The sequence below is a fragment of the Leptinotarsa decemlineata genome, unplaced genomic scaffold, assembly GCF_025532065.1.
Source record: "Leptinotarsa decemlineata unplaced genomic scaffold, Ldec_3_MD MMD2_tig00026354_RagTag_RagTag, whole genome shotgun sequence".
Lineage (NCBI taxonomy): Eukaryota > Metazoa > Arthropoda > Insecta > Coleoptera > Chrysomelidae > Leptinotarsa > Leptinotarsa decemlineata.
The window spans coordinates 10,979,485-11,002,490 of NW_027412702.1; the positions used below are offsets into that span (position 1 = coordinate 10,979,485).

A 23,006-nucleotide genomic window follows, 5' to 3' on the forward strand; every position below is an offset into this window, starting at 1 on the left:
AAGTTACAGAAATAGTCAGCATGCAGAAATACAAATGTTCTTCGACTTTCACATACGTTTTTCAAATAAAAAGTTACTTTTTTTCAAATATTTAAACTTTTTCTATTGAAAACACTTTCCCAACACCAGAACAAAATTACGGTCTCTCGACTAATCAGTCTTAATGATCTCCTGAGGACGCTAATTTGGTTGGCGAAAAGCGCCTCGAGTGATTTTGTTCTGGTGTTGTAAAAGTGTTCTCAATAGATACATTTTACGCCAGAGGTTCCAATCCAAACTATAAAATTTTAAATTTTTGTTTCTTAGAAACATAGGCTTTTCCCGCCGGAGTCACGATTAGAGAGATCCGGGCTGATAGGCCGTGTCGAATGCAATGACAGTCGACTGTCGACTTTTCAGTCAACGTCAAACCACTGATGATGTCTGCCGCAACTGCACCGAAATGTTTGGTACTTCAGATTCCATTCGGTCTACTAGATCGGGTTTTATTCCCTTTAATATTTGTTTCTTATTTCAATTGGCGATACATCTAGGGGAGATGAGAAGATATTTGATCTATCAAAAGGTTCAGCTGAAGTGTTAGCTTTTTGGTTCGATTGATATCTCTCTGTTGAAAAGACTACATTGATTCAAAAATTGAAATAACGGCAGTGTCAAAATCCATTTTTATTATTAACACGCTTTTATTAGCTTCACCTATATGTATATATGTTTGTTTGCAACTATCAAGCTTGGGATCTGTATTTGACAGAATTATCGACATTATTGCTTGATCTACTCGCGGGCAGAAGGCGCTGTACATAACCTCCTTGATATAATTCAAACTCACTTTACATATATTTCTTCATTTGAAATAAATATAGTTGAAAAAAAAAATAAAAACCACGCTTTCAAAGAACATCGAACTAAAAAGTTGAAAATATTTTTTTAAATCAGCTTAAAACGCGCTTTGTGCCATATTTTTAGTATATCAAGCGCCCGTCGCTTTTTTCACAATAATACCAGTATTTTTCGTTCGTTTTTGTTTTAAGCTTATTTTTTCAAAAATTAATAATTAACACGCTTTTATCAGCTTCACCTGTATGTATGTATATATGTATGTTTGTTTGTAACTCTCAAGCTCGGGATCTGTATTTGACAGAATTATCGACATTATGGCTTGATCTATTCGTGGGCAGATGGCGCTGTACGCTCCTTGATATAATTGGAACTCACTTTACATGTAATTCTTCATTTGAAAAAAGTTTTTTTTTATTTAGACGCGCGCCTGGTGCCTTGGGCTTGGTAGCTGATTTTCAGACTCCTTCTCCGAAATCGGAAAATATCAATGGTCATTTTTCTAAACAATATACGGCTGATTGATCCCAAAGTTTAGATAAAATAAATATAGTTCAAAAAAAATAAAAAATACGCTTTTATAGCATACAAAACTAAAAAATTAAAAATAAATATAGTTTAAAAAACTAAAAAACACGCTTTTAAAGAACATCGAACCAAAAAGTTAAAAATAATATTTTTTTTAAATAAGCTTAAAACAATAACGAACTGAAAATACTTGTGTTATTGTGAAAAAAGCGTGTGCGCTTTATGCCATATTTTTTGTATATCAAGCGCCCTTCGCTTTTTTCACAATGATACTAGTATTTTTTGTTCGTTATTGTTTCAAGCTTATTTAAAAAAAATATTTTTAACTTTTCAGTTCGATGATCTTAAAAACCGTGTTTTTTTTAGTTTTTTAAACTATATTTATTTTAAAATGGCCTTCAGCTACTTCAACTTAATAGAAGAAGACGTACGATTTGGTTTTGTACAATAAAAACATATTTTGAGGATGCGAATAGACACCTAAAACATACCGCAATCGAATATCGATTCGGGAAAGTGGCCAAATTACTATTAGTAGAAACGTATCGTATTGTCAAATCCAAACAGTATATCCGCACATCGTTTTTAACGAAGATGGAACCTCAAAGGTTTTGCCATTTTCAATAAAAACTTCTTGGCATATCATCTGAGTTGGGAACTAAAGTGTAATCCACATGTAAAGTAATTATGCTGAAAAACTGAATTATGCATTGAGAATTTTCTTTCAGACATGTCTTTTTCTTGAATTTGTTATCCAAGTCGCTTAAAATATCGATATGAATAGTATCAAGTCTGGTTACTGTGTCATAAAGAAAATAGTTTATTAGTTTCTCAGCTATGATTCAATGTACCACTATCCGAAATGAGGTATCTGGAACGAATGCACTTATGTAACTCAATCGAGCATATATTTGCATAAATTTTCCGAAACGTCGACTAGAGTTCACTGTCGCCCGTTAACATACGCGTGCGAATTGAAACGACACCAAAATAACTAACTTTCGATTTATTTGAAGTTAGATAATCGAGGCGATGGTGTTTATTCATGTGTCGGTAATCGATAACCGCGTAATGTTTGTGGTTCTCGTTATGTCATTCGTAAAGACAAACCGAAGACGTTTGCCTAGCTAAAGGAAGTGGTTTTTTTAATGCGGTTTGCAGTTGCATTTTTTATGTGTGCGCAAAAAGTAAACGTGTAGCTTTTTGTTTGAGATTGTTGCAATGTTCGTTACGGTTACTGTTGGTGAGGATCAAACTAGTTGTTGTGCTATGGATCGGCACTAGAAGAAAAATTAAATGTTTTTGTTGCGTCACAAGGTTGAAGACACACCTGTGAAGAAATGGAAATCTATTTATCGATTGCGTTAATGCGGAATGTGATTTTTTCACCTAGACTTTCCTAACGGATCATAGAAAAGGGAGGAGGACATTCAGACGTTCACTCAATATTTCGTCGCTGCAAAGAGAAACCATATTCTTCTCCGCGGAAATCAAAAGAAAGCAAGAAATTCAACTCTTCTTCTTCGATGTAGTGATCAATATTTTACTAAACATTTCTATTGGTCTTTTTATACTGGTCTTCTGAAATCTTAATAAATTTTACGGTGCAGAATCCTCTCTCAACCTCGAAACTTTTACTCATACATTGATGGATGTAGCCGTTACTACGTGGTATGAAATCATCATGAGAAATTAACCTTCTATGTTTTTTACCACTTTTATTTGTAACTAAAGTTACTGTAGTTTCGTCCTATAAGGACATTTTCAAACTTATACATTAAACTAAGAATGATTGATTACATTAGCCCTACAGTGGTGTTATACAAATGCTACTGTAATCAATCATTTATGTATGTATAAGTTTGAAAATGTCCTTATAGGACAAAACTACAGTAACGTTAGTTACAAATAAAAATGGTAAAAAACAGAAAGTTTAATATCTCATTTTTCATTTTACTCATACTTTTTAATTATTTCATCGTCGACCTCAAAAGTCAAACAGACTGTTGCTTGTATCATTCAAAGTGTATTTATCGTGGAATGTAAAATAGGCGGTAAATTTTGGGAAGGGCAATGGTTGTACAACTTCTTATCCTTTTTATTTCATTGTATCAAACAAGATACATCTCGGGTTGAATCATGCCGAGAACGCATATCTGAATGCTTATTCATTTGAACAATTACTGAACTAATGATCATTATAAAGATTTCGGAATTGATCAACTTTTGATGACTTCGTAGGCCTTGATTTTGACGTACCTAAACAAAATTAGTGTTATTTTTACGTGACTTCTAGATGTGGAACTCGAAAATTCAACCTTTTTTTATGTTTGTGTTTTGTTGGAATATTTGCACTTATGCTTGTATGCATTTAGAGGTGATTTTTTTATATTCTGAGGAACAGATAATATTTTTCACACATAGTCGGTGGGCATACTTGAAGACTGGCTATAAATCAAATCATCTGATGGAACAATTCTTTCAGGCTAGTGTCAACTCCCTACACTGTAGGTTAATGGAGTGACACCTATCAGAAAACAACTACTCCCCTGGCTAATATCACGAAGGGAGTTGGATTATATCCGACAGGTGTCAGTGCAGGATTCTTCACTGAAGTTATTCCTGCATATGCTGTTGTCGATAAAACTGCCGCAATAGATTTTCAATTATTGGAATAATTGCATGTTGTCTCTGTCCAGTTCGAAAATGTTGATAACGGTTCTTTATTAAGTGAATGCTATTGATTAAGATTATTTAATTCACTCTACACAACGACAACTAAAACTATACGGTGTCATCAAATAAATTAGCCTCATTCTACATTTCCAGATAATGTGCAAGAACAAAACTGTTTTGTAATATCTCTGTAATGAATGGAATGTACAAAAAAATGTATAGACGTTTTTTGCAAATTTGTTTATTGTCTCACAAATCATTGTCACCCAAGCTGTAATTATTTTACCTCTTCTCGTTGTCGAAAAGTGATATTACACAAATATGAATCATTGAAAACGAAGGATTTCTCACAGTGCAATCATATTATCTTGCTCAACAATCTCTCCATTCTTTCAATTAGTATGATAGCTCACCGCGTAATGTGATAATTTACAATAATTGTGAATTAAGGTCGATTCGGTTGCAAAATTCGTATCGTTATTATATTAAAAATGTACTAGAGTGATGTCGAAAAGCTGTCTGGAACAGCGCCATTATTCTAATGGCAGGTTGTGTCCTTATCTTGATCTGGTAGATTAAATATTGAACGGTTGAGAAGTTTCGATATTGGTGATAGTGATAGTAAAACGATTTGGTCTTGACGTGACTTTTTCGAAAACTCTGGAGAAAAAGGTACATTTTCTACGTAAATGCAAAACGTGTCTAATACAAATATAAAGTTGCGAATAGGCAAGTGCAGCCCTTAATATCAACGAAATGTTAACTTAAATGTTTTTATTCGGTATTGGAGTAAATGTTGCAATTAATAAATGTACTGGATCATTCCAGTAGCTCTCACTTGATTATTTAGGTTTGCAGGATTTGTAGTTTAGTCTAAACAGAGCCAAAAGTATTACGTCAAAAATTTATGGAAGTTTTGAGTATCACAAGTTTATTTTTGTGATAATTGACAAATTAATTATTAATAAACGTGCCACTTACTAAAAGAACCCACGTTAAGGGTAACATTGGAGACAGAAGTGGGATAAGAAGGACTGAAAGAAGAAGATTGGTGCATATTCTGAATATGCGAGGAATTCACTTCGAGATGACAGCGAAAATATTCTTGAGTTCTTAAAGCGCAATTCTGGTAAGGTTAAAATACCAGGTTCAAGGTGGAGTCGAAGGAGTTCAGGATGAAGCTCAAATACTCAACGACCAAGTGAGAGAAGTTCAAGATGATTTGTTGCGGAAGAGGTTATCAGGAAAATGAACGAACATTCATCAACTCAACAGTTTTAATTTTCTATTCGGATGATGCTAACTTGGTTAATGGCACGCGTGTTAAGATTTGAGAAAATTGACGCAGACGATGAATACGTTATAAATTCAGGCCTATTCTCAAATCCATAAAGAATTTGAGTATAAGCGATGTTTTCGAAATCAAAAAATATTGAGGTTGGGTCATCATATAGCGATAATGGCTCTGATGGTAGATGAACTTGTATTTGAGACTACGAAAAATGTGTCGATAGGGTAGAAAACGGAATTGAGAAGCTTGATTTTTCCCGAAGTCAATAAACTTGAACAAATTGTCCTTAGGTCGAGTCCATCTCTTGAGAAAAGATAACTTCTGAAGGACAATGGGGAAGAGATCTGCCAGACTCAGATGAAGAGATACGAACGCGTTTCAATGATAGATAAATGATGTTACGTGTTAATTTTTTTTTATGATTTTCGTTAAATTAACTAGAAAAAAAAATATACAACTTCGATGTTTATTTATTTATTGTTATGACATTTTTGAAATAGTGCTTCCGTGAGATCCGTTAAATTCTAAGTTTCTGTAACCTGAAAATAATACGCTCTGTATATTCAATTGCATCTAGTTATCATTCAATCACTTACCATCAATCAGTTCTTGTTTATAATTGCCTTGTAGTAATTGGTGCTTCGAGTGTTCTCTGAGATTCCTGTGGAATACAAATACGAGAAATAAATAACCTAACATTCTCATATTTAGTTCTTCAGAATATACATTTACATCACTGTTGAGTTATATTGGCAATCTGTGTCACTTCTGTTAAGTTCATATCATTGAAAGGTTTGATTAAAAGGGTTCACCTGTGACGTCATTGAAGATGATTTTACCCCGAACAGACCGTCTGTGACATCAATAACCATGACGACCAGATAACCGCAATAATTAACCCATTTCATGGGATTGTGAAATAAAACTGACTAGATGACAAGTTGACATACCTTTGAAAGGGGGATATCCTGTCCTTTTTTTGATCATCACGGCACATGGCAGGAGCTAAATTTGAGAATTGTGCTCACATCTTGGATGGATTTGCCTTATACGTATTAGGAGGTGAATATAAAAGTTTCTTATTCTTGAGAAAAGAAAGAAATATCCACTTCAGTGTTTTGGGATTTGAATTATTCTATCTTCCTAATCAAGCCGTAATCGTTAGACCTCACTTCAGGCCGTCCACTATATACAGGTACATCTTCCACTAGCTTGTCAACTATTCATTGAGAGGTATCTTAATAGGCACCTCTCCCAAATAAAACTGGAACTTGGCACAGAATTGTTCGTATAACCTTACTTTGTTTCAGGCCTTTTCATTTTTGGCCCTTTCGCTTTATCTCTTCGTTGTACGTTGGTTACATCTTGACGATTAGCTTATTGTTACCTTTGTTACGGTACTACAAGAAGTCTCTGACAACCAGAAAATCATTGATTACAACTATAATACTTACCACAGAATCTCAAGATCATTTATGAACACACCAGATCTCTACAAAGTTTCGAACGAAGAGAATATCCATTGGAGAAAGATATACGCTGGCAACACCTTGATCAGGCGAGCTCTTTCCATTATTTTTATTGCTTTACTTATATTAATATTACACCTCTTGTTGCTTGTCAATTATCCTGTTTATTGGTTACATTTGAATGCTGCTTTTTGGCTGTGAAGCCTTATCTACCAGTGATTCTGGAAGAAAGAATACAACTAACTAAATATCACAACTCTAAAATTATACTTACTTACCACTTACTAGTTTATATATATGTAAACTCTGATGTATATATACATAGGGGTATCAAATGATCATGTCCTTCTCCCCATGCTGATTGAATGATTCAATGTTAAATCTATATGTAGTTAAGTCATCTTGCAACTTGCACAACGAATAAATCCACTTCCTATCACCCGAGAGTATTTCTTCCACGACCCACTCTCCGAAAGTAGCCAACCACAGTATTTTAATTAGTAAAAACCCCATTATAGCCCCCAAACGTTGCTCCTATCATTTAGAGGCGTTTGCAGGTTATAATGACTAGAGAAGTAACAAATCACTAGCGTACGATATAAAGTCTCCAACAACTGTGAGATTGGATTCTGAAAAGGCCAATCGATGGACCGCGGATGAAATGAAGAAAAGCCCAATGAAAAGCAGTAATCTGAAGTTAATGCTATCAAAAGGGTTGATTCTCAGAAAGTCTTCAATTATATTAAATTTGACAATGGTTATTGGATTTAGAGCGTCGGATAAAGGATTTGAGCAGAGATGAACCAAAGACGCGAATCTATCTATCTGAGGTCGATGCGGTCTGATCGCGAATCAGACTAAGGGCAAGCGCACAGTACAGACTTTTTATCGACTGATAGTTAAGTTGGATGCTTATTAGTATAGAATCGTAATGGAGTCCGCACATCTGAGCGATTCCAATCGCCCAACTAGAATAATCAGAAACAAGTTGGAAATGCTTCCCAATTCTGATTCAATTACAAAGTTGGACAACTATCGGCCGAGTGCTAATCAGACTGTGTGTTTATAAGAGTGCACAGACTCACCAACTAAACAGTCGGTGCCTGCAGACTCCCCACTCTACATTCCATTGTTGATATCAAATATTGATATTATCCAATACCTACTTTATCACCTACACATTCAGTATATAGATAGATAGATAGATAACTTTATTACCTACAATGTATATTTGTAGCAGGTCCAAAAAGATGTACATTTTTAAGGTCCTGCAGATCTAAACTCCACATGGAATCAATAACATAACTATTTCAGGTATTACTACAACTACGCGTATCGGTGACAGGTATGTCCTTATACTCACGAATTGCATAGAACCCATTTTCTGAAAGAAATCTTTTTAGTTTCTTTTAAGCAAATCATATCTAGAATCTTCCAACTGGATGGTAATTTATTATAGAGAGCAATATCTAGATAATTATTAGCAGATTTACTTAATCTAAATCTCTGTGGTCTGAGATGCCCAGCACCTCGGGTGTTGAATGAAAGTTTGAATTTATACTTTGTTTATTTTTTCTACTATGGATTTCTAGTACTTGGTGGAAAATATAAAGAGCAGGTAGTCCCATGACTTTTACGTAAATGATAAATAGGAGGGGCCCCAGCACAGAGCCCTGCGGTACCCCATATTTCGTTGCTACTGTTTCTGACGTAATACCATTGAAGCACACTGATTGTCTTCTATCTTTAAGGTACGAGTCAAAGAGAGCTAGGGCTATACCTCTTACACCGTATAGATTCAATTTTTATAATAGCAAATCATGATTTACGCAATCAAATGCTTTTGTTAAGTCGAATAGAGTCAGTGCAGATTTCCTACCGTCTTCAAATCCTTCTACTATGTTTTCAACTGCTTTGGCTACAGCTTTCAAGGTGAAGGTGTTCTTCCGAAATCCAAACTGATTTTCATGAAGCAATTTGAATTTCTCAAAGTACGTGGATAAACGAATTTTCAAAATTTTTTCGAATATTTTTCCTAAGAAAGAAATAAGAGAAATAGGTCTGAAATTATCTGGAAAATCAAAATCACCAGTTTTGTGTATTGGGATAACTTTACTATGTTTGAAAATTTCTGAATGAGATAAAATTTCACTCATATGGAACATTGTCATCCTCAATGGCGGACGTTCGGGATAAAACACTTATTGCCTCTTCACCACCAATCTGGGTAACATTACTACAAGATGAATCACCCATTTTATTAATTATATTACGAATTTATATCATACAAACACTGAATTACACGAAATAAAAAAGCGAGCGATCTTCAGACCACACAACTGAAGTAAAACTTCTTTAGCACCATCTTTATATTCAGAAATAGTTTCGAAACAACAACTACTTCTGCATGAACATTGAATTATACAAAAACACTTTTTTTTATTCAGTTTGTACGCCAAACATTCATTTTGGCATTGAATGAGATAGAGAAGTAGACAGCCAAACATTTTTTTTCTCAAAAATCTGTATCTCCTAAAAATATTCCCCTTTCAATTTAAACAAGATATGTTCATTTCATATCGGAGTGATAGAAATGATGAATTGAACGAGTAGAAATCTGAAGAAGGCAATTAGCTCAGAGGTGCTTATCGACACATGTCGAATCCGATTCCTTCGACCATTTAAGGTTCGCTCCGTGACTTCGCCGTATTTCATCTTTATCTGTACATGTAATTGGTTGTGTCTTTAGAATCTCCACGTGATCGGCGAGAGAATATATTCATTTCTAATTCGTTGTTCGCGTTGTTTTTGTTATGGTATAGCGACCATTCGGGTCAAGTGCGCGCTTTAGTATATGAGAATATTCTAATGATATCCTCAGCACGGCAGGTGGACGTTGATCATCGTTTGTTTATTCATTTGTTTCGAATTGGGGAAAGGTCGAAGATCGATTTTGATTTGCGAGTTGTCCTTAGGGAAAAAATGGAAAGGTTAATTTGTAGAATGGAACCTATTAGAATATTTTATATATAAGTTGGTGAAGGTTAAGGGTCGACAACTTTGTTACGCCTTTCTGTAATCTGATATTGATACAGAATAATAAATCCTGCGTATGCAAAACGAAAGACAATGTGAGTTAATAAGCTTCTGCAAACATTTGTATTGTGATTCGGACTCGAGAGTTTATCAGTCTATAGTATTTTCGAATGTGAATTCGAATAAAATGATATGATGACAGAAACGTTAAATGGTGGTGATATTAAATGCTTCTCGTTCGTCAAGCAGCAGAACTGCACTGAAATCGATTTATTATCTACAGACACTGTCTTGGTTGGATCTGTCCTGCACTGATAGGGGTAGTGTGTCCAAGGCTCGACTGAAACTAGTCTGTAGGTCGATTCTGTTGCAGAACGATCCGGAACTTTCACTTTCAACTACGTTGGACATTGGGAGAGGTTGATTAACTAATTAACACTGCGCTGTACTTCAGTCCCCCTTCAAAATTATTAATTTGGAGTGTTTACTCGACGTTCTATCTCCGAACTGATATCCCAACTTATTTCCGAACTAATCTGTTTCTGCAACTGAATGTCCTGTAATATACATATATTCCAACTGAATGATGATAAAAATCTTCAAGGACAAGGAGTCTTTTTAGATGGACTTCATCTTTGAATTTAACTGGGTGCGATAGAATATTACTGGAGTTTTTTTCCAACACCAAATCGATAATTTTAACACCTCGACACGCGTTTCGATCACCAAGTGATCATCTTCAAAGAGGAAGATTAAAACTAATGCGAGCTAACCCTATTTATGCTATAAAGGTAACCCATTCAGGTAAACCATCCAGGCGTACCAACCATACAGGTATTCCAACCTAAATTAATTTTCAATTTTGCCTTATCTATTATTTTACAATAAATGTTTATATAAAACAATTTTTAGCTATATAAAAATTATTTTCACAATATTGCCTATCCAAATTTATTTTTGCAATGTGTCCTTATGTAGTAATCAGTAAACCCAACAACATTATTTTATTTAATTTTAACAAGCTATATAGTATGCTCTTTGATATAGCTCCGTCATCGTTATTCATAATATTATTGTGTTTACTTATTTATACACTCTCATAAGCATCTAGTTGCCTGTTGTTGTTAACTTGTCTAACTAATCTCAATGAACTGAAGTCTATGGAATGGATTTGTTGCAAAATATGATGGGCGACTGCTGATTTTTCAGGTCTTCCATATTTTAAGTGTGCTATGTGTTCCTTATATCTTACTTTAATAGATCTTTTTATCTGTCTATAATCTTTTGCATCGCAGTCCTTACATTCAGTTTCATAAATTCCAGACTTTTCCGAATTATCGACTTTGTCTTTTGGACTTCCCAAAAGGCTCTGTAGTGTGTTTTTTGAAACAAGTCATACACTACTAATGAACTATCAACTTAATAAGTACTCTGCTTGATAGGAATATTTGATCAATAATGGTTTCACTTGATCTTTTTTTTTTTTCGTAAAAACACGACTTTTTGCATTTTTATTTGTTTTATAAGAGTGATATCGCCACTTATTCTCTACATATCAGTGAGAAGATAAGTTGAGAATATTTCGAATGTACCATTTACTATTTTTTTTCGCTACAATAAATATTAACTATCATAATATTTCTTGCGTGAGAACCTTGTGATTTCTAGATTGATTTTACTTCACCACTTTGCTAGTGTATATTAATAATGGAACGAATTGGGAACTATTTATCATCTCCGATTTTAGGAACTCGAAATTGCCAACAATGTTATCAATGACACGTATAATAATAAACAGAGCGGTAAATCAAAATTCAAATTACATATACGGTATACATACATCCGTGAGTTAACCGCGAATTGATTAATGTACTAATCGTTCTAGATATTGGTACAGCCAAGTTTACGGAATCTCCCGACAGCATCCTATTTCGATGGGTTTGCCCACGGTGGAACACCCACACGCTAAACATTAAACTAAATACAGGACTTGAACGATGTTTTTCACATTGTTGTGCGATATAAACGAGTTTTCCACTTACGCGCGACCGTATAAAGATCCTGTTCGACAAGACAAAGGGGTTTCCAGTACCAGTGACGTAGAGTGAATGTTGAGTGACACTGAAGCGTTGTGGTAATCAGATTCGAGTAGGAAGAGTTGGCATTTAGACGAGTTTTGGTGAAAGCTTTCAATACTTATTGTATATACGCATATTATTATTTATCAGTACAGAATACAACATAAACTTTAGTATACTTTACTAACATTAGTTTTCTTCTATATGAAATGATCTAAACTAATCCATTCTAACTGAATAGTTTGGGTGAGGGTCTTATTGAGGAATGAACTTTTCTAAAGGACTTCACCATTTTTTATAATCCTTCACTATAACATAAGGTTTGAATGATTCGGTGGATGCTAGCATAAACTGCAAATTCTACAGTTCACTCTTGTAGAAAAAAATATAGATAAATGAAGCTAAATTTTCTATCTGGTTCACAAAGTACCTATTGACTTCTGTTGAATGAAAATCTTCTGGTTAATAATAATAATATGGCTACCTGCTCCTCAGGCAGCAGTATTAAAAAATTTAAAAAAATCCAGAATGTTCATCGTTTACATAAGTATGACAATAAAGTAACATTCTTCATTCTACAGAATTTCCCTGTTAGGCAATGGAAGGGGTGAACATATATCATAAAATTCATGGTTAGTTCGATTAAGACTACGATTCTTTTTTGTATATCAAAGTCGTCTTCGGTAAGTGGAAATTTCAAGATGTATCTTGATTCATTCATTTATTACATATGATGGAATTGGCCGACACTTGATGAAAATTCATAACTAACTTATTTAAAAAATACTATAAGCTGACTTGTGGCTCTTGCCCAAAACTGTATATTGGCCAAACAGGGAGAACATTTTCCCAGAGAAGTAAAGAGAATAGAAGTAGTTTTGTGAATTGAAAGACCAATTCCGCATTTGCAAACCACCTTTTAGCAGAAGGACATGAGTTCAATAATGAATATGACGTGTTACATTTAGAAGAGAAGAGTTTGAAACTCAATCTTCTAGAATCTAGAATGTTGAGAAATCAATTGATTCAGGAATGCAGATAATTTACTGAATGATCAATTAGAATTGAATAACTCTCCGTTACAGAATATTTTTTCAAATAATAAAAGAGTTTTACGTGCTTGCTGGTTAGATTGTTATACTACTATCAACAGTATATGTCTAACGCACACTGAACACTGAGCGTCTGTCTGATGAGAGAGGAGTAGCCTTCCTTCCGCTGAAGTATGCGTGGGAGAAAGGGAACCGGACACACTGGCGCCGTTACCCGTTAGGTAACGAAGCGGTTACCCTCCCATAAGAAGTTATCACTTCCAAAGGTTATAACCCGACGCGCATCGAGAATGATTTGGCAGTTCTGGTTTTGAGAACAGAGCTTGCTTTGGGAATTATTCTACGCCAGAGGTTCCAGTTCTACTTTTTATTTCAACATTTGTATCATTTTGTATCAAATCATTATAAAAATATTATTCTCGTGTTCTGATTCACATTATTTCACTCATGTCACTGTTTTCTCTGGCGATGAAGTAGTTTATTTCATCTCCTGAGGACGCCAACTTGGTTGGTGAAACGTGCGTCGAAAAGGGTGTTGCAGTTCTCCTGTTTCGGAAAGTGCTTGTTTTGAGATACAATGGTTACTTTTCGAATCTCAAAATATTAATTAAAGTGAGACTTCAACTACCTTTTGAGTTTTATTTTAATGCAGAATACATGTATGTATATCGCTCTATAATAATATTACGGCGCTAAATAATTGCATGTCTTTATTAATATCATTTATATTGTATATAAAAAGAATTATGTTACTGAATGATGTTTAACCTTAGTTGAAAATAGCTCCATGATTATAAAGTAGTTTTTAAACGGATTCCAATGACTTGAGTAATCGATTAATTGGTACTATGTTAACTTTCCAATTGGCCCGACAAATAATTATATTATACCGATAAAAAAGCGAATTGCCGTGAAAGACTTGTGTTGTTTTTTATAAACCTAGTCAAGCACGAATATTCACATGTGTTCATTCGTATCATGTGAACGTTACATAAACGCTGTGATTTGTATCTAACGAATCATTTTCTCACAGGGAACCTGTGGAAAAAACGCACGTGCCTCTTGTATCCTGGAACAGTTTTTCTAAATTTAGATATTCAAATTATTGTTTACAACAACAATGACAATTAAATCGGCGATAATTGCATCATTACGGATTCTTGCGTTAGAACAAATAATGAGATGATTGTAAAGTAAACGGAGCTCTTATTTTTACACGCTTTATATTAGCTTCATCTGTATGTATGTATGCTTGTTTGTATGCGTGTTTGTTCATAACTGTCAAGCTCGGGATCTGTATTGACAGAATCATCGGCAGTATTGCTTCCTCTATTTGCGAGCAGATGGCGCTGTACGTAACTATCAATTATTGCTTGATCTATTCGCGGGCAGATGGCGCTGTACGTAACCTTGATATTTCTTGATCAATTCGCGGGCAGATGGCGCTGTACGTATTATTTCTTGATCTATTCAGTTACTTAAATATTTGAAAAAATCGAAAAATTGGAATTAAGGTGCTTGATATACATATCAAATCAAAAGATTGATTTGAAAAATAAAATTATTCACTGAAAAATATTTTCAATCCATTAATATTTTGAATGAAACTTCAAATCAAAACATCAAGACTGAATTGTTTTTTGAAATTATTACTGCAAATTTTCTCTTTACTTCGAAACAAATTTTACAACTGTCCGTCGTCTCATGGAGACTTACTGCATCTCAGTATTATTATAGAATTTGAGACCTCAAACTTTATTATGTTGTTTGAGAGGAATTTTACATTCGTGTGCCGTCTGTTGAAGATTTATAATATTAGTGACTAGAACTTAAAAAAAAATAATTTTGACAATAAATCGGACTAAAAAGTGAAAAATAAATATAGTTTAAAAAAATAAAAAACACGGTTTTAAAGAACATTGAACTAAAAAGTTAAAAATAATTTTTTTAAATAAGCTTAAAACAATAACGAACGAAAAATACTAGTATTATTGTGAAAAAAGCGTGGGCGCTTTGTGCCATATTTTTGTATATCAGGCGCCCGTCGCTTTTTTCACAATAATACTGGTATTTTTCGTTTGTTATTGTTTTAAGCTTATTAAATAAATATTTTTAGCTTTTTAGTTCGATGTTCTTTAAAAGCCTGGGTTTTAGTTTCTCAAACTGTATTTATTCTCCAGAAGCTTAAACATTGATGTGATGAACCATTTTTGTTTAAACATTTCGGACACATTGAAATGACCCTATTGATGACACATTCAAAATCATAATGTATGAAAAAATATAGATAATCAATATGAAACATTTTACATCAATAACAGAAATGAGCAAAATGATTAATATTCAAGAGACTTGAGATAGATGAGTAAGTATGGATAATTCCACGAATAATTAGTTTGCTAAACTTGAAGACAATCAATACTACATTCTTCATTCAACCTGGCACCGATGATGAGACAATGATTATGAATGCTTTCTGGCTGTTTACTTTTCCATCATTATACAAAACATAAGTAAAACCTTAAAAAAAAGAAGAAAGTAATCGACTTTAATATAAATATAGATGTACATATCAGACACTGAAGTTTCATTTAGGAACAAACTGAATGAAAAAAGTACATACTGATATGATTTCCTTTAAGATAGTAACTATAATGGTTTTTCATAAACCGCGATATGTGTTTTGCTGTACAATAGCTTCATCGAGGTAGACTGTTAAATAAATTATAAAATACATGCAATACTCACCTTTATTATATACAACCTACAGTTCAGTCGGAAAATTAATGAATTCAACTTTTTGAAAGACAAAACATAATCTATAATAAACGAAGTTCAAGTAGAAACAGGTAAATACAATTAATGATATCATAGTATATTCGAATGGTATAAAAACTAAATAGTTACCGAACTTCATTAGTTTCTTCGTATGGCATGGGCGGCGTGGTATAATACGAGGTCTAATCATTATTTTTATGTGGAAGGTTTTATATGCATGGTATTAACTAGTAAATTTATCAGACCCGGTACATTATTTATTCAGCTATTCGGACTGATTGACTGACTGGCAGGTTCGGACCTGAATAAATGACTATACATAGTCATTTATTCTTGGTATGATTTCGAGAGAAAAAATATAACATAAGAGAAATTATTCAAATCAATTTGGTAGTTCATGAGAATTTATAACCATGCAAATGACAATTTGCCAACACTTGTCGACCATGCCGATCTTTTACGTAGGTAAAACTGAAACATTTGAAGCACGCATAAAAGAACATGTGAATAGCTTCCAGAATGGACATGAGTTTAATCATGAATTCAAAACTCACTTCCAGAAAAAAGATATATAGAAAACAATCAACTCAATAATTCACAATACTTTATGAATGATGCCTCTACCTTATATGTAATATAATTAATTTTATTTAACTGTTTTGGCTAGAAATTAGTAAATTATAGGTTATGTTTGGTCCTTTCAGGTAGTTGAATTGAGTAATACCTGTATAGTATATTGGAGAGTATAAAATGGTTGTAAATTGTAAGTTATCAAAAATTCTCGTTCGAAGAAGCTATTGTCTAGCGAAAAACGTATCGCGGTTTTTTTAAAACCTCTGTAGTGAAAATCTTGATAATAATTTATACCAGTTAGTGTTAATATGGATGTTCACCAAGTATCAGTCACTTCTAATCAATTCAAGAAAAGTTCATCGGAAACAACTACTCTCAAATATATGAACCTTGAATTACACGGAAATCACTTCTTCGTATTCGACATATTCATGTAACATTTTATTGTGAGATTTTCACTCACAGTTAACAATACCGTGACACATGTTTCGCTATGAAATATTTTCTTCAGGCATGTTCAATACAACGAGTATTTGCAATAGACTACTTATCTTTGATAAATAGAGTTTGACTATACTATGGATTACAATTAAAATTTACGCTGATGTTCAGTTGATTTCAGTTTTCAATCATTATGAAAATAATTCACTCCTAGACTTATTAAGTTCAGCTTCTATGTGAATAGCAGTGAATGTAATCAATATAAGTAGGAGATATATTGTTATTCAATGTCTTATCAGGTGATGAACATATTTGCATGTTTATGTTCAAGGCTTGTTCCCATGTGTAGATAGATGTATCTCTCTATTTTCAGCATTGACATATAAAAATGTTAGTAGTACCATCAAAAGAAATGGTATTATTTCCATGAAATATTTTTTTTGCCATATTCATTGCACAATTCTATTAAAAATCTAAATAAACATTTTGTATAACTCTTAGATATTAGCGCTTTCTCTGTGATTCTTGTTTTTCACTCGTCAGTGAGGTCGACCGCTCGAAAAACACGATTACAACGAGGTTGGTCAATTTTTCAACATTCTCCTCTTGGTACCACCTAACAATGAAACCATCATAACAGCTAGACCACTGGACCCCACCCATGCTGAAATCTTTTTTTTTGTTGTTGTTGAAAAGTCGTGATTTATGAAATAACACCCAGTAGAATGGTTATTATTAGCAGCGTCGTTTTGCATTGTGTCGGCGGAGTTGGTAAACCTGATCGGCGATCTAAAAGTGTCCGGGTTCGCTAAACGCATTTGAAACGGTGTCTAAAAACAGCGGCGTAGATTGCAGTTTTTTCAGTTTGTTGTGGAGCCATTCATTGCTGTTCTTTAGTTTCAGAAGGCCACAGTAATCTCGCAGAAGTCCAATGTACTTCTGCGAGATAAACTTTTTTATCGAGATGAACCAATGAATGTATGCATCTTCTTCAAAATTTACAAATGCACGCTGATATTGAAGTACTAAGAATTGCGAACAGCTGTTGGTTTATAGATCAATCGGAAACACCATCAGGTTGTGGTGCAGGTGTATGATGTTGCACGCCTTGGACAGTGATATCAACCTGCCTAGGAATCTATGCAACCTTATTTCAGGTGGAAATCTACGTTGTTAACTAATGTGTGGAGAGAATAACGGATAGAAAGGGCGCTGCATCCGGTTTCAACGAACTAGAATTCGCCATTGGCATTGTTTTAGGCTTTGCCAAACTAACACTGATTACAAAAAAGTTATAGAAACCTATCAAAATATATCAGGAAGCGTCCATTTTAAGGCATTTTTACATCATTCGTAGTATGTTACCGAACAATTGTTATAGATTGCAATCACGGATGACCTACGTTGTCCATCAGGCCTACTTTTAGATCACTGTCGTGAGTGATTTTAATTCATAAAAGGTCTTTTGTATCATAGTTGGCGTATAATAAATTTGAATATGCCCTTAACGAATTTGTTTTCAGCGGTTGACAATTTGTTGTGTTTATTCGATGAAAGGATTTGGTTTACAAAAATTAGTGGATAATCTGATAATTACGCGATCAGTCTAGTGTTAGGTAAGTGATCATTTATAGCGATGCTGTGCATGACTTGCGGTTCGATCATTTTCTAACAGTAATATACTGTCAGAATGGTTCAGGCTTTCGTGGCCGAGGTTTCCAGTGTCACTATTTTTCGAGTTTGAAAACCATCGATTTTTGGAATTTCTTCCTGGCGTTTCGTTGGCATGAATGGCTTCTTCAGAGGTTTAGCTAGGTATACATCTTTAGTTATCTTCGTGTTAGGAATCACACGTTAAAAGGTAAGACCTCGTTAGTCCTTAGCTCGCACAAGTTTCTCAACTTCTGAGAGTTGTCGTTCGTATGGGGGCGACAGCTGATTAACGGAAAAACAGATTTTAAACAGATTTTTAAACAGATGACTCGGTAACTCGATGACTTCTAGGACATCAAAGATAAATCTTCCGGAGAAGCTAGCCACTCGCGCAAGCGAAATGTCAGAAAGAAATTCCAAAAATCAACGGCCTTCAAACTTGAAAAATAGTGACAGTAATATATACATATACTTTTTTAGTTTGTATTCTCATACGAGGCGAAATTGATTGAATCGCTCCAAGTATACAAGGATCTTTTAGATCCTGTTACTTGAACCCTCATACCCCCCTGTGAAATTATTTGGCAGCTTTCACTTTCGTGTTGGCAACAACGCGAAGGACGCTACTGATTTTTGCAATAATTATCATTGTCCGGCGTTAGAGAATTTGCCAAGTCCTGTATGATCGAATTTTCGAATCTTGACCTCGGATCTATCGCCAAAGGAAGTAATTCGTCAACCTTGACTAGACACAAGCAGGATTTTGATGGATAATTATCAAAAAAAATATCAGCTATCTTCCTGATTACATTCGACTACGAGTGAAATGAAGTTCCTTGTTTTCTCAATGAATAACGGAAGATTATACCCAAATATAAAAACAACTCATAATCTTGAACTCAAACAAGAGTATAAAATTTATGAAAACAAATTAGAAAAACTCATCATGAAGGCACAAATATCACGGTACTGGTCGATACTTGATAAACATCCATTTGAATACGTCAGCAATAAAATATATTTTCCGTTCCGTGAAAATTGTAATTGAAATCTGTACTTTAAGAATGTAATAGGTTTTTTTTTTTTTATAAAATCACAGTCATATATTTTCAAAGTCATATATTACACAATCTTGCGGAATAAGAAACTCTTGAAATGTTTTTAGAAGTTTTCTGATTGATTCTGCCGTTACTTGATGAAGATCCATAGCGAAACATGTCGTGGTATATTTTTCAAATAAAGTTTGTTGAGATCAAATCATGAGGTGTAGTTTATGAAAATGGTTTTAGAAGGTAAAGAACGAAATAATTTGACACATTTCACACTATTTTTTCCAATGACAAACATTTAATCCATGACCAAATGACCATTGACTAAATACTAAATAAAAAGTATAAATTGAATGAATTATTTTTGTTTAACAATTTACATCGTTCCTCCTAAATGGTGAAAGCAATATTTACTGATTTATTGATGGGATTCTTCTGATAATATTGATTAATTGCATTTTTTCTTGGAAGAGGTCGTGTATGGATAGCGATTATTATCTCAGAATGCAAAACGTTGAAAAAAGAGAATGTTGACAATCTCTCATAGAAAATGATAAATAACAAGAAATATGTTTTTTTTTTCTAAAAGCAGAATTGCAAGATACTGTAATTGTGAGAGATCAATTACTTATTTTATATAACATGTTCAAGTATTCCTTGCTATTATGCGACAATAAATCATTATTAAAAAAATGTACATTTTCTTGTTGTACCTATTAAATAGTAAAGATAAGTAAAAATTCTTTGAGCCAATGTTTTTCGAACTCTTGTAACTATTTCAAGCTAGCACATTCGGCGATTTAAAAAAAATAGTAAATGAAGGTCAAAGGAGTAATTCACCCGTCGGTGATATCCATCCAAAATTATAAACATAGACAGTTATTTTTGAAAAAATATGATTGATCTGCACGTCGAGAAAAGTATTACAGTGTTTGATATGTTAGAGGAATGTTTTTTTCAGAATAATTTTTTGCCTGAAGTTTCGGTTATATCTTTCAGTTTCAGTACAATTGAAGCACATGTCATGCATGGCGTCGTGTAAATATTTTATTGATTTTTTCCATGTAGCAAATCCAGGCATGTTCTTTTTTACATGTGTTTCGATTCATCGATGTTAAAGAACCCAATTATTGTGAAAATATGGAATTATTAGGGAAATGACTCCCTTTCTGCATATTCCAATTCAGTTGATATTTCAATGTAAAAGATACATATGTGGAATATGACACTTGCTTTCGCTTATCAAGAGCTTTGTATTTGTATAAATGTCTCCGAACCGGATATGCCGGGTGTAACTGAATAAGTGTAAAACATTTAAGGAGGTGATTCCTCATCGAAAATAAGATAGGATCTTTCATATAAAGAAACTTCATTGGAGCATCCCTTGTTAAGATACAGCCCCATAAAGGGGGTACACAAAACTTGTAAAACAATTTTTTCACAAGCACTGAAAAAGTTACAATATTGAAATTAACCTGACGTTTTGTACTACCAAAAAGACACTTAGCCAGTAATTTATTTGGTTTACCCCATGGTTGTAAGGGGTGGAAAACGCAACCCCTAAAATTTATGTCCAATGTAACTTTTTGTCTTATTATTTGTTTACCATTTAAAACTTTATTTCCGATAGCCTGTTTCATTCTAAACAAAAAATGTCTCTTGGGTTTTTTGCCCAAAATAAACCAGTTCGCAGCAAAAAATTATTTTACGAACAACTACAGAGAAACAAAACTAATTTATTAATAACAAAACACACTAGGATTGAGAGGATTGAGATTCGGGGATCGGGCGGGCCAGTTCTGTGGTCCTCCTCGACCTATCCACTGATTTGCATTATTTCAGTTAAATGCTGACGTGCTACTTAACTAAAATGGGCGGGGGCCCCATCATACATAAAAAACATATCCCTTCTGACGCCCAAAGGAACTTCCTCCAGCAGTACTGGATGCACTTCTCTTAAAAATTTAACGTATGCTTCACCATTTAATCGATGAGGTAGAAAATGAGGCCCAATTAAATCATTCCCTATAATTCCGAGCCACACGTTAAGACAAAACTGTTCTTGATGTTTAAGTTTCGACAATAGCGTGAGGGTTTTCATCAGCCCATATGTGATAATTATGAAAATTAACAATCTTGTCCCGAGAAAAACTCTTCGTCTTCGTCTGTGAATTATATCGTCTTCTGAAAGTCACAATTTCTTCTAATCATTTCCAGCATCCAATTGCAAAATTCAACAGTTCGGAAAGTCTCGCGGTAACAGTGCTTGTAGTGGTTGCAGATGGTAAGAGTATAAGAGTTGTTTCTTTAAAATTCGACATACCGTCATATAATCAACATTTAGCTGGAAAGCAATCTTTTTAGTACTGGTAGTAGGTTGTTCTTCAATCAAATTAAGTACTGCTTCCTCAAGCTGTGGTGTTCATACTTCTCGATGGCGTCCACAATCCTGCGTTCTTTTGTCGAATGAACCATATTCTTGTAATCGTTGATGAAGTTGAGCAAATATTTTATGTGAAGGATGCTGCCGTTGAGGATACATTTCAGCATATCTTCTAAAAGCTTCTAACCCATTCCCCTGCGACAGACCGTAAACATAATGCATATCAGCCATTTCCTTATTTGTGTATGCCATTTTAATTACAAGTGAATTATCAAAGTAACAAATTAAGAACAGAACAACAACACACAATTAGTATTAATTCAATTTCGAAAATTCACAAACTGACAGCGTCATACCAATTTAATTGTCACTATCGCTAAAAGCGACCTACTAGGTACATTAGTTTCGCATTTATGACGATGTATCTTTGTAGTTGTTCCTAAAATAATTTTTTGTTGCGAACTGGTTTATTTTGGGCAAAAAACCCAAGAGACATTTTTTGTTTAGAATGAAACAGGCTATCGGAAATTAATTTTTAAATGGTAAACAAATAATAAGACAAAAAGTTATATTGGAAATAAATTTTAGGGGTTGCGTTTTCCACCCCTTACAACCATGGGGTATACCAAACAAATTTCTGGCTAAGTGTCTTTTTGGCAGTACAAAACGTCGAGTTAATTTCAATATTGTAACTTTTTTAGTGCTTGTGAAAAAAATTCTCATACAAATTTCATATACCCCCTCTAAAGGGCTGTATAACAAGAGATTCTCCAATGAAATTTCCCATGAGGAATCACCTCCTCAAATGTTTTCACTTATTAAGTTACACCCTGTAATCATGTTAGGTCAGACAATTCCGCTTTCTGCTTCGATAAGTTTGTTATGGGTTAAAATGGACACCAATATATCTTGGCACAATCATGGAATTGGAAAAGCCGCTTCTCAAAAGCTTGGAACACTGTTCCGAATCAGAAAACTGTACACACCTCAGCAACTTTTGATGCTTTATAAAGCTCAGATCAGACCTTCTTTGGTTTATTGTTCTCATGTATGGAGCTCTGTCCCCAAACATACCCTGAAGTTGCTGGATTCCATCTAGAAAAGAGCCATCGGCCTGATTGGAGAGTCGAACATCATGTGCAACCTTGATAGTCTGGAACAT

The 23,006-nt window shown here is 34.0% G+C and overlaps 3 protein-coding genes and 1 long non-coding RNA gene across 4 annotated transcripts in view; 2 read left to right on the forward strand and 2 right to left on the reverse strand.

The window, feature by feature from the left end:
• Positions 1-23,006, reverse strand: part of LOC111512529 (uncharacterized) — a 344,576-nt gene that overhangs the window by 267,680 nt on the left and 53,890 nt on the right. The gene's annotated exons all lie outside the window — the stretch shown is intronic.
• nudC (nuclear distribution C, dynein complex regulator) overlaps positions 1-23,006 on the forward strand; it is a 191,066-nt gene that overhangs the window by 72,354 nt on the left and 95,706 nt on the right. The gene's annotated exons all lie outside the window — the stretch shown is intronic.
• Positions 1-23,006, reverse strand: part of LOC111501905 (uncharacterized) — a 167,908-nt gene that overhangs the window by 66,937 nt on the left and 77,965 nt on the right. The window lies entirely within an intron of this gene.
• Positions 5,983-7,240, forward strand: LOC111512885 (uncharacterized). Its single transcript, XR_012467853.1, has 2 exons — positions 5,983-6,527; positions 6,643-7,240. It is a non-coding gene; the product is annotated as an uncharacterized lncRNA (long non-coding RNA).